We start from the raw sequence: 14,934 nt of genomic DNA, 5'->3' as shown, positions 1-14,934 counted from the left end.
GGGATCTAGTTCCCTGACCAGGGATCGAACCCGGGCCTCCTGCACTGGGAGCGCAGAGTCTTAACTGCTGGCCCACCAGGAAAGCCCCTTCAACTCTCTTTGGAAACACTGTCTCTTTCCCCTCCCCACGCCAGCTCCTCTCTGCTAAAGCTGCAGATTGGATGCTGGGGTAAGAGAAGGCTTTGCAAAAATATGCAAAAGGGCTGCAGCCTCAGCATAATAGCCAGCTGAACATAATTTCCTTCATTTCTGCTCTCCTATAGGTTGTTAGCAGGTGATTTTTCCTCACTTCTGGATCCTTGGCTGTCTTCCAGACAACTGAGATCACAAATACATAAAAGATTCCAGTGACACTTTCAAGGCAAACCTTATCTTTACAAATAATCAACCGGATTTGAGAAAACTGCTCAATTTACCTTCAGAGGCAGGAAGTGCTTCTTTACGGGGCCCAAAGGGACTGTCTCCACTACTAACCTGGATCTGATACTGTGAAGAAGGAATGGATGTTTATGTTTGGGCCTCTTGATAGATCATAGGTAGAAAAATTTATGTCTCATCTACTTAGCGCCGAGGAAGCCCTCAGACTTCAGTGCAGTCCCAGCTCTTCAGGTAGTAGCTATTTGGCCACGAGCCCCTCTCTGAGCCTTAGTTTTCTTAGTTGTCAGATGGAGACAGTGATCCTTGCCTCATAACGTTGTGTGAGGATGAAATAGGATCATCAATGTGTATAGAGCCCCTGGTTTCACATGAAAAGAGTAGAATGGTTATGTAATTGACCTTTCTTTCTTTTTATTTTATTGTAGTAAAGTATAACGTATACAACATAAGATTTGCTATTTTTAAGTGTGTAATTCAGTGACATTAATTACATGTACAGTGTTGTGCAACCATCACCGCTATCTATTAACACTGTCACTCCAGATAGAAACTCTGGTACCCATTAAGCAATTAACTCCCTTTATCTCCCACCCCCTGCCCCTGGTAACCTCTAATCTACTTTTTGAGCCTACGAATTTGCCTATTCTCAATATTTCATGTAAATGGAGTCACATATTTGTCCTTTTGTGTCTGGCTTATTTCACTTACTATAACCTTTTCAAGGTTTATCCATGTTGTAACATGTATCAGAACTTCATTTCATTTTTTTTTTGAATTTTTGAATTTTATTTTATTTTTATACAGCAGGTTCTTATTAATTATCCATTTTATACATATTAGTGTATATATGTCAATCCCAATCTCCCAATTCATCACACCACCACCTTCCTCCCCCATGCCACTTTCCCCCCTTGGTGTCCATACGTTTGTTCTCTACATCTGTGTCTCAATTTCTACCCTGAAAACTGTTTCATCTGTACCATTTTTCTAGGTTCCACATATACACTTCAATACATGATATTTGTTTTTCTCTTTCTGACTTACTTCACTCTGAATGACAGTCTCTAGATCCATCCACATCTCTACAAATGACCCAGTTTCGTTCCTTTTTATGGCTGAGTAACATTCCATTGTATATATGCACCACATCTTCTTTATCCATTTGCCTGTCGATGGGCATTTAGGTTGCTTCCATGTCCTGGCTATTGTAAATAGTGCTGCAATGAACATTGGGGTGCATGTGTCTTTTTGAATTATGGTTTTCTCTGGGTATATGCCCAGTAGTGGGATTGCTGGGTCATATGGTAATTCTATTTTAAGTTTTTTAAGGAACCTCCATACTGTTCTCCATAGTGGCTGTATCAATTTACATTCCCATCAACAGTGCAAGAGGGTTGCACTTTTCTCCACAGCCTCTCCAGCAATTATTGTTTGCAGATTTTTTTGATGATGGCCATTCTGACTGGTGGGAGGTGATACCTCATTGTAGTTTTGATCTGCATTTCTCTAATAATTAAGAACTTCATTTCTTTTTACAAATATCCATTGTATGCCTATACGGCATTTTGTTACCCACTCATCTGTTGATGTACACTTGGGTTGCTTCCATCCCTTTGGCTGTTGTGAATGATGCTGCAGTGAAGATTCGTGCACATGTATCTGTCTGAGTCCCTGCTTTCAATTCTTTTGGGAAAATACCTAGGAGTGGAATTGTTGGGTCATACAGCAATTCTATGTTAAACTCTTTTGAGAAACTACCAAACTGCTTTCCACAGCACTGCACCTGTACATTTCTACCAGCAATGCACAAGGGTTCCAATATCTCCATATCCTCACCAACCCTTGCTATTTCCCATATTTTTTTTAATTATAGCCATCCTAATAGGTGTGAAATGGTATCTTGTGATTTAATCAACATTTACTTATCTCTATCAATGCAAGAAAATAATTCAGATAGTTAAATCTAAACAATAGTCCAAAGATCATCTATATGTAGTTTTGTAAGATTGCGATATTATTTGAAAGAGTCTGTGCCATACAAACCAAGGGTGATTATCTGGTTAAAAAATGCATGGAGGGACTTTCCTGGTGGTCCAGTGGTTAAAACTCTGCACTTCTACTGCAGGGGCCGCGGGTTCAATCCCTGGTTGGGGAGAACTAAGACCCAGCCCCGTGTACATTTCTGCCTAAAATGAGACTGGAAGCTGCTCTCTGGCTGGGTGACTCCTTGACCATGACTCATAATGCTAATTAGTCTATGGTGTCCCCAGACTGATTCACAGTGGCATGTCAAGAAAGGCTGGGTGCTTGCTCTAAGGTTGTCTTTCTGGTTTATGACTTCCTTAGTACATACAGATAATTCATTGTTCTGTTCCAGGAGACTTTATAGCTTTGATCATTGAAAATTAATAAGAAGAAGTAACAGCAATATTAACAATGGGCACTAACGGACAGAAGACGTGATGCTGAGCTTGAATTTCTAAGGGGCGTAAAAATTACAAGAGTCAGACTACCCACCACTAGACTTATAAACATTTGTTGGAAGATGGTCAATAGGCTGTATGTGGTGCTCTTGAATTTATATGCACCTAGAAAAGAAGGGTCTTATCTGTTTTAGCTTGCTTAATTCTCAAAAGAATATAGTCGGTATTATTAAGTTCTTATTTTACATATGAGAAAATAGGCTCAGAAAATTAAGTAACTTGCCCGAATGATTGAACAGAGATCAAGTCCACCTAACTTCTGCTGCCTTCACGGACGATAGCGTGAGCTGAATGAAAAAGGTGCCGTCAGAGTGGCTTCCTGGGGCTACAGTAATCAAGTACCACCATTGAGAGGCTTAAACAATAGAAATTCATTGTCTCAGTTCTGGCGGCTTGAAGTCTGAGATCACGGTGTCTGCTGGGTTGGTTCCCTCTGAAGGCTGTGAGGGAGAATCTGTTCCGTGTCCTCCCTCCTGGCTTCTGGGTGCCTCAGGCGTTCCTTGGCTGCAGATGGCTTTCTTCCCGTGTCTTCACATTGTCTTCCCTCTACATGTGTCTTGTCTCTGTGTCCAAAGATCCACATTTTATGAGGACACCAAGAGTATGGGATTAGGGACCACCCTAATTACCTCGTTTTAACTTGATTACCTCCGTAAAGATCCTATCTCCAAATAAAGTTGCATTCTAAGGTACTGGGGATTAGCATTTCAATATATCTTATTTTGGGGGGTTGGGGGAGTATACAACTCAGGTCGTAACAGTGACTTAATATTGAGTTGTTCGAACCTCCAAGTGGGCTTGATTGTGATTTTATAATGTCTGAAGGACCTTAGAATGTATTTTAAATTCAGGAAAAAAACGTGTAAATTTCTAACCAGTCGTCTGCTTGGTATTCCCTAAACTACTGAAGAATCCTGCCACATACTCTAGGACATCTGTTATTGCAATCTTCTCAAATGTTAAACTCTTAGGAAGTTTGGTTCATAGTGCCCGTGGGCTTGCTTAACTTTTAGCAGCATTTCAAAAGGAAGGTCTTCTTTATTTTTAAATTGCTTTAACGTTTATTTTTAAAACAAAGATTCCGTTTCCTACAGAATTCACAAAGTTTAGTGTACCTGGAAAAGAAGGTCTTAGGTTTCAGAAATATATTTTGAAACATAAACCTTCATTTACAAAAAAAAAAAAAAAGATTTGATGTTTCAATTTTTCCTTTTTAAGAAATTGGACCACCTTGTGCCACAATTTTTATAGGGCTTTTTGTTGTTGTTTTTTAAGACATTGTTAGATCTTTGATTTTCACCCAGAAGGTTTCTAGACAGAGCTGAGCACCAGAGACTTAGAGGATGAGGGATGACTAGTGAAGGAATAAGGAGAGAAGGGTTGAGGAAGCGTGGATGTTGCACTGTGCTTCCCAGATCCCTACCCCATTCCTTTGGTGCTGAAGGATCTATTTCTTCAGCTGCTGGGAATGTTGGCAGCCAACAGCCCTCAGCTGTCAGTTCTCTTTAGGAATTGCCTGGCCTGAGTCACCCTTCCACGCCCAAGGTCACTATCTCTTCCCAGAGCAGCCAGCATCCAAGGACTGGTCCCCAAGGAGGTAATCAAGGCCAGCTTTTTTTTTTTTTTAATTGAGATATAGTTGATTTACAATATTATATTAGTTTCAGGTGAACAGCATAGTGAATCACAATTTTAAAGGTTATACTCCATTTAAAGTTATAAAATAATGGCTATATTTCCTGTGCTGTACAATATATCCTAGTTTATTTACTTTATACATAGTACTTTGTATCTCTTAATCCTCTACCCCTATCTTGCCCCTCCCTGCTTCCTTCTCCCCACCAGTAACCATTAGTTTGTTCTCTGTATCTGTGTCTGTTTCTTTTTTGTTATATTCACTAGTTTGTTTTATTTTTTAGATTCTACAGATAAGTGATAACATACAGTAGTTGTCTTTCTCTGTCTGACTTATTTCACTAAGCATGATACCCTCCAAATCCATCCATGTTGCTGCAAATGGCAAAATTTCATTCTATTGTGGGGCTGAGTAGTATTCCACTGTGTATATATATATGCCACATCTTCTTTATCCGTTCATCTCTTGATGAACCCTTAGGTTGCTTCCATATCTTGAAGGCCAGCTTTTCGCCGCAACTCAGAAGGACCCCAAAGAGGCTTCCTAGTTTCAGGACTCTTTGTGGGTAAGGCCTTGTTGCACCTGTGCTGCACCCCATCTTCTCCCTCTGTCCAGTTTTGCTCCCGTTCCTTACTCCTACCCCAGCTGTTGATGTTGGGAACATTCCCTTCAAAATGTATTGTATGGTAATTTCAGTGTATGCTTCTGGGGACCCCAATCTGTCACAGGACCCCAAATACGGAGACTCTAAGAGAAAAAACCATCTATGGGGATACAAAAGGAGTAGGATTCTAGGCTGCGGCTACAGTGAGACAGCAGGAAAGACTGTGTGGGAAGCTGCTTCCAAAGTTATTGTTTTATCCTGCACCTCAAGGAATAGTCCTGGAACCCAAGTAGAAAGAAAACTGTATTCCTCCAAAAACCCAAAGGGGAACTCAATAGCAATAACCCAAACAAAAGAACGAAGGTGGTCTAGGGAAAACTTAGGAGTCAAGATCTAAAAGAAAAGGCCTATTGGCTAAAATGGGCAAATGATAGCAAATACATATAAACTTATATATATATATATATATATATATATATATGTATGTATATATAGTTTAACTGTTCCAAGTAAGGATAAGCCGTCACAGGAACTTGAAACTGTATTGTAATTCAGCTCAAATAAGACCTTGACATTTTCTCAGTGTTATAAGATGCTGTCTTGCACTCAAACAAGTTGCTTGGTTGTAGTGAACAAGACAAATCAAGAAGATAGCTAGATAAGCCCAGGCTGTGAAGGAAGGCCAGCATTCAGAGGCATGGTTTTGATGGTGAGATGATCTCTCTTTTTACCCTTAGGTAGTGACACAAAACCTGACCTGAGACAATGACCGGGGCCTGCTCTGTGTGTGTGTCTGTCTCTGTGTGTATATGTGTCTGTGTATGTGTTTGTGTCACAGTGTGTGTCTGTGTATGTGTGTCTCTGTGTATGTCTCTGTGAGTGTGTGTGCACACCTATCCCTGAGTGTGTATGTACACACATGGGGTGATGTGTGTTGGTGTGTGTTTTGTGTAGCGGGTAGGCTGGGGGGATCGTCTACCGCAAGGGGGGAGAAGTCTGCTCCTCCTGGACAGATTTTGTCCTCTTTTCTCATTGCTTCATGTTGGGTCTCCCCAGAGGCACAGCCAGAATTTGACTGCAGGTGGTTTAATTGACAGGTAATCCCTGGAAGCAGGAGTGAGAGAGCAGAGAGAGGAAAGACGAAATGCTAACGAAAGGGTGTGTAATCCATCACTTCTGTGGGAAAAAGGCGTTCAGTTCCACTGGGACCTCCTGAGAAGTGTTCCCAATGCCTCCCAGAATTGTCCATGCAAACGACAGGCATCTGGAGCATTTATTCACTCACGGACTCCTCTCCTTCATTGCCTGAGGGTTGCCCCTGCAAACACTGACTCTCCACAATTCCAGACTCTGCTTGCAGGTTGGGTGAGGAACCTCCTAGCTTGGGAGAGGGCTCTGAGGTTGAAAAAGGAGTGATACAGGGCATCTGCCTGAGGTGGGATGGTCTGAGCTCACAAGGAACCCTCCACATCTGCTGTGGCTGAAATCAGAGGGGTGGGGGGCTGTGATATAGGCCACCACAGACCCCTACTACAGTCAAATAAACAGCCACGAGCCCGAGGAAAAGCAGCCACATGTTTTTAAAAGGTAGATCTTGGCAAATCATTGCTGAGCATTTATAATGCAAACTAAAATAGTATTAATAAAGAAGGTTTATGTTGAGTTCCTTTGACTCAGGAATAAGCCATGATTGTTGCTGGGTTTTAAATGAAGAAGAAAGTGGATGCTTTATATTTAGGGAGTTTTAAGAGATCAGTAAATAATAACACCTCTTTCTTCCCCTGTGGAATTCTGGAGCAACTGAAAAATAAGACACAAGAGAAAGATAGAGATGAAAGTGGCAGCAGATTGGAAAACATGGATTTAAGCCTGTGGCCAAAAGGGCAGGGCTGGTGAATCATCTGTGCCCACGCCATCACCTGAAGTATGGCACCAGCCACCTGAGCAGATGAACTTATCTGGGGTCACTGCCTGGCACTGGTCTGGCAGAGAGGGAAGAGGATGAATCGCCAGTGGTTGTAGCCTTGCAGATTTTAAATAGATTAATTTTACCCAGTCAAGGAACTTGCACCATTATCTGTAGGATCCTGGCTATCCACCAGTCAGATAACTCTATTCTAATGCAGACATGTCATTCTGATGGGATTTCCTCCATGTGGAGCAATGAGGCAAGGCGAAAGATGATTTCTTCCAATAATTGTGAAAAGTAAAAGAGATCACGGAAACAGAGCGCACTCGGGGTTCCTCCTGTAGTTCTTACTGTTGATGGCATTCCATTTGATGTTCTACTGTATTTGTACAATTTGCTTTGACAACCAAGGTAAAGTTGTCTTCTGTAAGTCTTGTTCTCCGACTAGAGTGTAAGCTTAAGAGGGGTCTGTGTCATCTCCTTTGTGGGATCCAGAAAAGAACTCTGGGTTGGGAGTCTGGAAACCTGAGTTCTGGAAAATGCAATTCTATTGCATGTTCTCGTACGTCCATTCCAGGTCCAGATATCAGTTTTAGAATGACTTACTGAATGGAACTGAATAGACACTGATACGATAGATGAGGTTGAGGGTGACCTAATAATGAAAATAAGACTTGATGTTTACTAACAGGGTGCGGTGTACCTATGGGGGTGAGAAACCCATGGAAGAAATACTGGCTTTGGCCTTGGACAGATCCAGTTTTACATCCTGGTTCTGTCACTCTCCACCTTGAGAAATTTACCTGGCCTCTCTATGCCTTCATTTTTTTGTGGGTAAAATTATAATTCCTACTTTGGAGGTTTGTTGTAAAGATTTAATAAAATAATGTAAGTAAAATGAATAAGTCCTGCCTCAAAGGCGTTCAATAAATGGCAGTGATTGCCTTTGTTATCTAAGAAGAGAATTTTAAAATACCATTAAAAGATACTTGGTTTGAAAATAGGAGTTTTCCAAGGATTATCTTTGAGTAGTTAATTAACAATCCTTGAAATCTCCAGGCGTTTTTAGGTAAGAGTGGGAGTGAGGTTATAAACTCATGAAGCAAAGCTCTTGGAGGCCTGCGTATTAGGAAAGAAGATGACTCAAACATTGTCCCCTCTGCTCTAATCACCTCTGAGTACGCTGGCTTTACCTGGGTTTAACTCCTTCAACCAGGCCCAGCACCTTCACTCAGTCCTAAAAGAAGAGATGGAAAGAAAAACACAACACCTGACACATAAATATATATTGAGTAAGCAAATGAATGAAGAAAATAATGAACTGATGGCTGAATAAATTACATCAACAAGAAGGAGTACGAACATTTTTTTTTTTGCCTTGTGGAAAGAGATGACAGGTTACCCTGGAGGACACCCATCTGAAAGCAGTCAGATAAGCTGCCGACACCTTGGGTAGCTTTTCCTACATTCATGTGTCTCCTACTAAAAGGCAATGGGAAAGAAAAGAGCATGGAGAGGAAGAGTGTCATGGGTACCTGATGGTTGCCTCTTCTATATCCATGATCCCAATTTCCTGCCAGCACGGTATAGCAGGAATTTCACCCCTGCCCAACGGATCCATCTCATCTCTGGGAAGGGGGCGGTGGCTGATTAATTTAAGATTATGGATGTCTTCCATTCTCTTGGCCACAGAGATTGGTTCAGGGATGGGCAAGTTAAACAATTTCGGTCAAAGAGATGGTAAATCCCAAGGCTTGTGAAGCTATGCCATACGGTATGATATGAAAATGTGAGGTCTTAGAATGCTGCCATCATTTTGCCGTTGGAGCTGCTGGGCACAATGAAGGATGGTAAGATACCCTGGAGAACCAGAGATGTTATCCTTCTTGAAGAGATTGAAGTGTGTGTTCAAACCTTGTCTGAAGGCTATCTATTTTGAGACTTTTAATTACATGAGCCAATAAACCCCCTTCATTGTCTAAGTTAGTTAGAGGTATTTTTCTGTCACTTGCAAAAAAGTCCTAATTAATGCAGAGGATCTTCTTTCCTCCACGCTAGATGGAGTGTTGCAAATGGGCTAACTCTGACATAAAATCCAACAGAAGTCAATGTCTGAGAGTACCGTATACGTGGGGTTCTGACCTTGAAAATGAACTTCTAAATATTTCAAAAGAACTTGGTCAGGATAAACTTAGTTATCAGTGTTAGAGGTTTTACCCTGAGTGGTTTTTTATGAACTCCTACAAAACTTTTCAATTTATTAATTCTACTTAACAAATCACTGGAAACTGAATATAAAGTAATCAAAATTACACGTGTGGTATTTCAATCTTTTATATTACATCAAAATCTGGAGACATCTAGATTTGACTGAGAAAAAAAAATTTTAAGTGAATTTCAAACAATGTTTAACTCTTGAAATTCAAAAGGAGACCCCACAAATGACCAGAAATGGAAAGTCTTTGTTCCCAAAAATAAGACTTTAAGTTGAAAGGTATAGAAGAAAATAAATTCCAGCTCTGATATTAAATAGTACAAGCATGAGTATTAAGAGAAGAATAAAAACCACACATGTGTTTTTAAGAAAGTACATCTAAATGCCTCTACCATAAAGACACAGAATCTAAAAACATCATATTCAAAAACTGATTGAAAGATAACTAAACTAAAGAGGTTTTTTTGGTTGTTTGGTTTCATTCGATTCAGATAGAAAGTCTATATCTGATTATGGTCAGACTGCCAATGTTTGCTGAACATGAGGGAAATAATCAAATTGTAACCCATCTGTAACAAATTCAAATTATTTCTTGCTGTATTTTAGTCAGATAACTTAGATTTGGTTCATAATTTTCTTCCAAGGAGAGAGCCTTTGAAGTTGGGTAAGGATATCAAAAATACAGGAAGTTAAATTTGGAGAAATAGAAAATTAAGAGTTATTTCTTGGCTGTATATACCATGAGATATATATATTTTCAAGCTGTAAGTGTGGCCCCATTCTTTGTCAATATGTTATGGAGTGGCAACATGGATGGACCTAGAGATGATCATACTAAGTGAAGTAAGCCACACAGAGAAAGATAAATATCATATGATATCGCTTATATGTGGAATCTAAAAAAGTGATACAAATGAACTTATTTACAAAACAGAAATAGACTCACAGACATAGAACACAAACTTATGGTTACTAAAGGGGAAAGGGGGGGAGGGATAAATTAGGAGTTTGGGATTAAAATATACACACTACTGTATATAAAATAGATACCCAACAAAGACCTACTGTATAGCACAGGGAACTATACTCAATATCTTGTAATAACCTATAATAGAAGAGAACGTAAAAAAAGAATATATACTTTTATATGCATATGTAAAAACAAACAAATAGATAAATAAAAATAACATTGAGAAAAAGCTGTAAGGGTGGCCTCATTCTTTGTCAACGTGTTATGGAGTGGTCATTAAAAAGTTCTTTCATCCAAAAATAGAGATAGTTTACTCACAAGCTTGGAAGAAAGTAAGGTTAGTACAAGAAGGAGTAGAGTGATAAACTGGAATATGTTTTTACTGATTGGAGTTGAAAAATTTACCTAGAGATATTGCCATTTAAATAATGTCGGTCACCTCTCACCCAGCCAAAAATCTGAAGCATATTTTCCTGGTTTAAGGAAGAACTGCTCCTTCATTTTAATTTTTATTTTTGGTTGGAATTGTTTTGTTTTTGACCTATCAAAGTAGGCTCCTTCCATTACTCCCTGATAAGATGGAGTGGTAGGTTTTGAGGAGAAGGTGGGCAAATTTGCAAAGGGAACCGGGAGCTTGGGGGAACACAGAGAGACTTACAATTCCTATCCTTTGGGGCTTCTGATTCTCTTGAAGGGGTTGAGATTGTCTGCAAGGGGAATCTTGCCAAGAAGGAAAGAACAAACTGGCCTGGACTCCAAGGCCCAAAATCAGGGTCTCCATTACTGAAAGCTGGTTCCAGCAGAGTGCATGGCTTATCCTGGCAAGGAATCTGTGCTTTGGGGAGCTGCGGCTGAACATGTAAGCATAAACCAGGGGCATTCAAAGAAACAACAACCTCAGAAAATAAGATCCATCAGTAGACTAAACAGATTCTCCAGATTCTGTTGGCAAGACGTTTGGAAGCAGGACTGGCCCGGCTGGACTGTGTAATAACCCTTTGGTGTTCCTGGTAGAGGCACCCAAGAGAGAAAACAGACTTCCTGAACATCTGGGCAAGTAAGCACCAAGTGATTAACATGGTTATTAAAGGAGATTTGACCTTATTTGAACCTTGAACATGATAGAGCAAGTCACACTAATTAAAATAATATAAAGCTCTGATCTCAGCAGGTACTAGATACTCTACAGCTATCATTATGCTAAACTCATAATTGGCCAACTGGGGTATGTTTGCTTCAGTACAACTGTTCTCTCTGTATTTGTGGCCAGGCTACAATGGTAGACATATAACCTTTAACTACATGTAGACTTGGTCTAAGTTAATACATCTTACATTTGGGTTTTTTCGTCTCCGATAACAACGATATAAACTATCTTTCTATTGTTACTTATACCTTAATGTTTCTGCCTCCTAATGTTTTAATATTTTAACTAAATAAGTTATAAGTTTAACATTTCTGATCAGATAAAACAACCTTTAAAATAAAACCATTTCATGTACTACTTGTTTAAATTGACATATTTAACATCTCTTATCCATTTATATGGGAACTCACCTTGGATAGAAGCTTCTAGAAATTTCTCCCTGCAGTGTAAAACTATACATGAATTTTTAAAAGGGAGTATTAATGTATTTTTAATCACAAGTTGGAAGTATGAAGAAAGGATAAATTAAACTTTATTAACATGATATATGAGTAGAATAAATCCATACAACTAATTTATTTGTCAACATTATTATTAACTTAGAAATTAGTTTATTTAATAGTTTTAATCAATTTTCTCTCTGGTTTCCTACATCTGTTATTCTATGTTATATTGGTAATATTTTCTAGCATTTGGAGTAATTCTTAAAATTTTTTTAACATTCTTGCTTATTAAATTACTACATTTAATTAATACTTCAGGTTAAATTGCTTCATACAATTTTTATTTCCCCTTAATTTTAAACATTTTGTGAAAATGATGCCTCATTTGGTAACATTAGATCATCAGGATGACAAATTCTATTTTGAAAGCTAATTGGGCCCCTTTGCTATGATTATTATGCTATTACATATTATGTAATATGTAATATTAATAGCATATTATGCTATTACATATGCTATTATGATTTATGACATTTTTTTCCTGATTATTTGTAGTAGTCAAAATATTTTTTTAGAAAGAATTAAGTCACAGATTTGATTTCAGAAGAGATGACTTCCTGCAATGACAGCCATATAAGAGCTTGAACTCGTACAACATCATTAATATTTCATTTCCAATTTATAAAAATTATAACCAGTTTATCCAAGAGGCTTTATAACTGAATTCTTATGGTTTTTTACAAAGCATATTAATGCGGGGTCAAGAATATATTTAGACAGATAATAACAAGACACAATCCTTCGGCAAAATATTGAAGTCATCATATTTAGCACTTTTTGAGCCAAGCTTGAGATGGAAATGTGTGAATGAAAAAGAAAACTGAAATAGAGGCAAGAGGACAAGGGAAAACATTCCACTGAGTGCCAGGGAAACTTCACTTGCCCCAACCCCTCGGACTCCCACACCCAATTAGACCTTCAGTGTAAGTGGTGGGAAAGAAGAAGTCATTTTCTCATTCAGCAAATGTTTTTTGAGCACCCCGTACACACCAGGCACTCTCTAATATCTTGGCAGTACCACTTGTGAGCAAAACAAAGACACTGTCTTCGTGACCTTAAGGTCCAGTTGGGGTCACAAAGACATGAGTATATAAAGAAGGATAAGGACAGAAAGTTAAGGATATGTTCAGTCTGGAGGGTCAGGTGAGGCTGCCCAGAGGACATGATTTTTAAACTAAGACAGAATGGAGACAACATTCCAAGCAGAAGGAGGGAGGTCGAGTTCCAGAAAACCAAGCAGACAGATTCTTTGCCAGCCTTAGTATCTTTCACCCCATCTTTCAGACTTCCCTTTAAAGACCTGCCCTCTCCTCTGTTTTCCCTCTCCCTCTCCCTCCCTCCCTTTAGCTCCACTGAAAAATGAAAGAGTAAGGCAATTGCATATATAAAATGAGTCATAATTTTAGCCAGAAGAGAATGAGGTTAAGAACCACTGTGAACGCCATTCAACCTGAAAAAGTAAGACTGTTATATAAGGCTGCAGAGGAAAAAGCAGACCCAATTCATCCACCGTGCCAGCAAAAATGAAAGCAAATATCCCCAAATCCCTCCTGTAATGATTCCCAGGTAGTCACTGCAGTGATTTCTTGGTAGTTTCTCTGGTCTCCTTGTTTTCTCCTATTTCTTAAAACTAGGCCTGTTGAAACTTAAAGGAGTTTCCTGTTTAGTTTTGGGAAGTGCACAATTGTTGATTGATCTTATCAATCCATTAAGGGGAAAGGTCTCCTATCAATACAGTTTTTGTCTGGTTCTAGGTCAGCATTTCTTTTAGTCAGAGATGCAGCCTTTTCTTCAATAACTACCCTAGAAGGCTCCTTTGCCCTTGTACTTGAATGGGATATGGATTGTAATTTGTGCAACTAACCTAAGATGCAAAGAGACTGCAGAAATATGAAGATGGAGGCAACAAGCCCCACTCCAGGGAAATTGAAACTTCAGAAGACAAGCTTTTTTGGCTTTTGAGCCAATTTATTCAAGTCTTTCTTTGTTTCTGTCTACTGGGGGAAAGAAGGCAAGTCTGGTAAAGACATCATTTAAGTGTCTGCCCTGATGTTCCAGTGGAAAGTAAAATGACACCTATCGTGAAAACCTATTGTATAGATTCACCAATGTGCTGGATTTGAAATTTGCCACTTCACTTGGTGATATATATGTATATAAAGCACTAACTGTGACCCAGTCTGTATCAATGATATAAGTAATCCCACAAGAAAAAAATAATTCTATATGCTTGGGATTGCTCTCTCTTACTTTTTCTAAGCAAAAAACCTAAATTGCTTTGCTAAAAGATTACAAAATCCCTTTATTGCTTTGCTAAAATGAGAGGACTGATAATGGACATACTATTTACCCTTTTTGGGAGAGGTAGTGATTTAAGATATGAAAAGTTAATATTAAACTTCAAAGGGACTGTTAAAAGACTGGGTCAGAAGATATATGCCTGATGTCATACTTCATGTTTTGGGAGCTGGAGCAAACTTTAAGACGGATCAATATCAGCAATTAATCAATATCATCTTGGAAAACAAGAGTGTCCTCAATGGACCAGAAAATTTGAAGAACTACTGAAAGAGAGCCCTAAGGGTCAGCACTGTGGGTTAATCATCAGAGGAAAACAAAGTTTCATGTTGGGAGAAGTCCCAGAGGAGCTCCCAGCTGAGACGCAACGGATCTAAGGAGCAGCATACACGGAGGGCGGAGGCTTGGAAAGATGTACGTACGAGAAGGAGTCGGCTATCTGGAGAGCTGGGGCTTTTGCTCGTGGACAGAACCTTGAGTGTGGACACATGCTAGAGAGGCAATATCTGGAGAATAACACATCAACATGGGCACTGGAAGCTTCCAGACTTAGAGAAGCTAAAGGAAGACTTGTCCTGTCAACAAGGCTTCTCCTATCCACTCTCATGTCTCTCCACAACATTAAGTATAACTGGAAGGTGGCCAGAAAATTTCAATACAAAGATCAACAGGAAACCAAGTATCTCCAAGTATTTAGGGAGAAGCACTACTGTAAAAAAGCACCAAATTCAACAACAACAAAAAAAGAATGAACGCCTGAGGAAATACAGTTAATTAGGCAGGCAAAAGAT

The sequence above is a fragment of the Balaenoptera physalus genome (assembly GCF_965194825.1).
Source record: "Balaenoptera physalus genome assembly, chromosome: 6".
NCBI lineage: Eukaryota > Metazoa > Chordata > Mammalia > Artiodactyla > Balaenopteridae > Balaenoptera > Balaenoptera physalus.
This window is presented reverse-complemented; position numbering follows the sequence as displayed.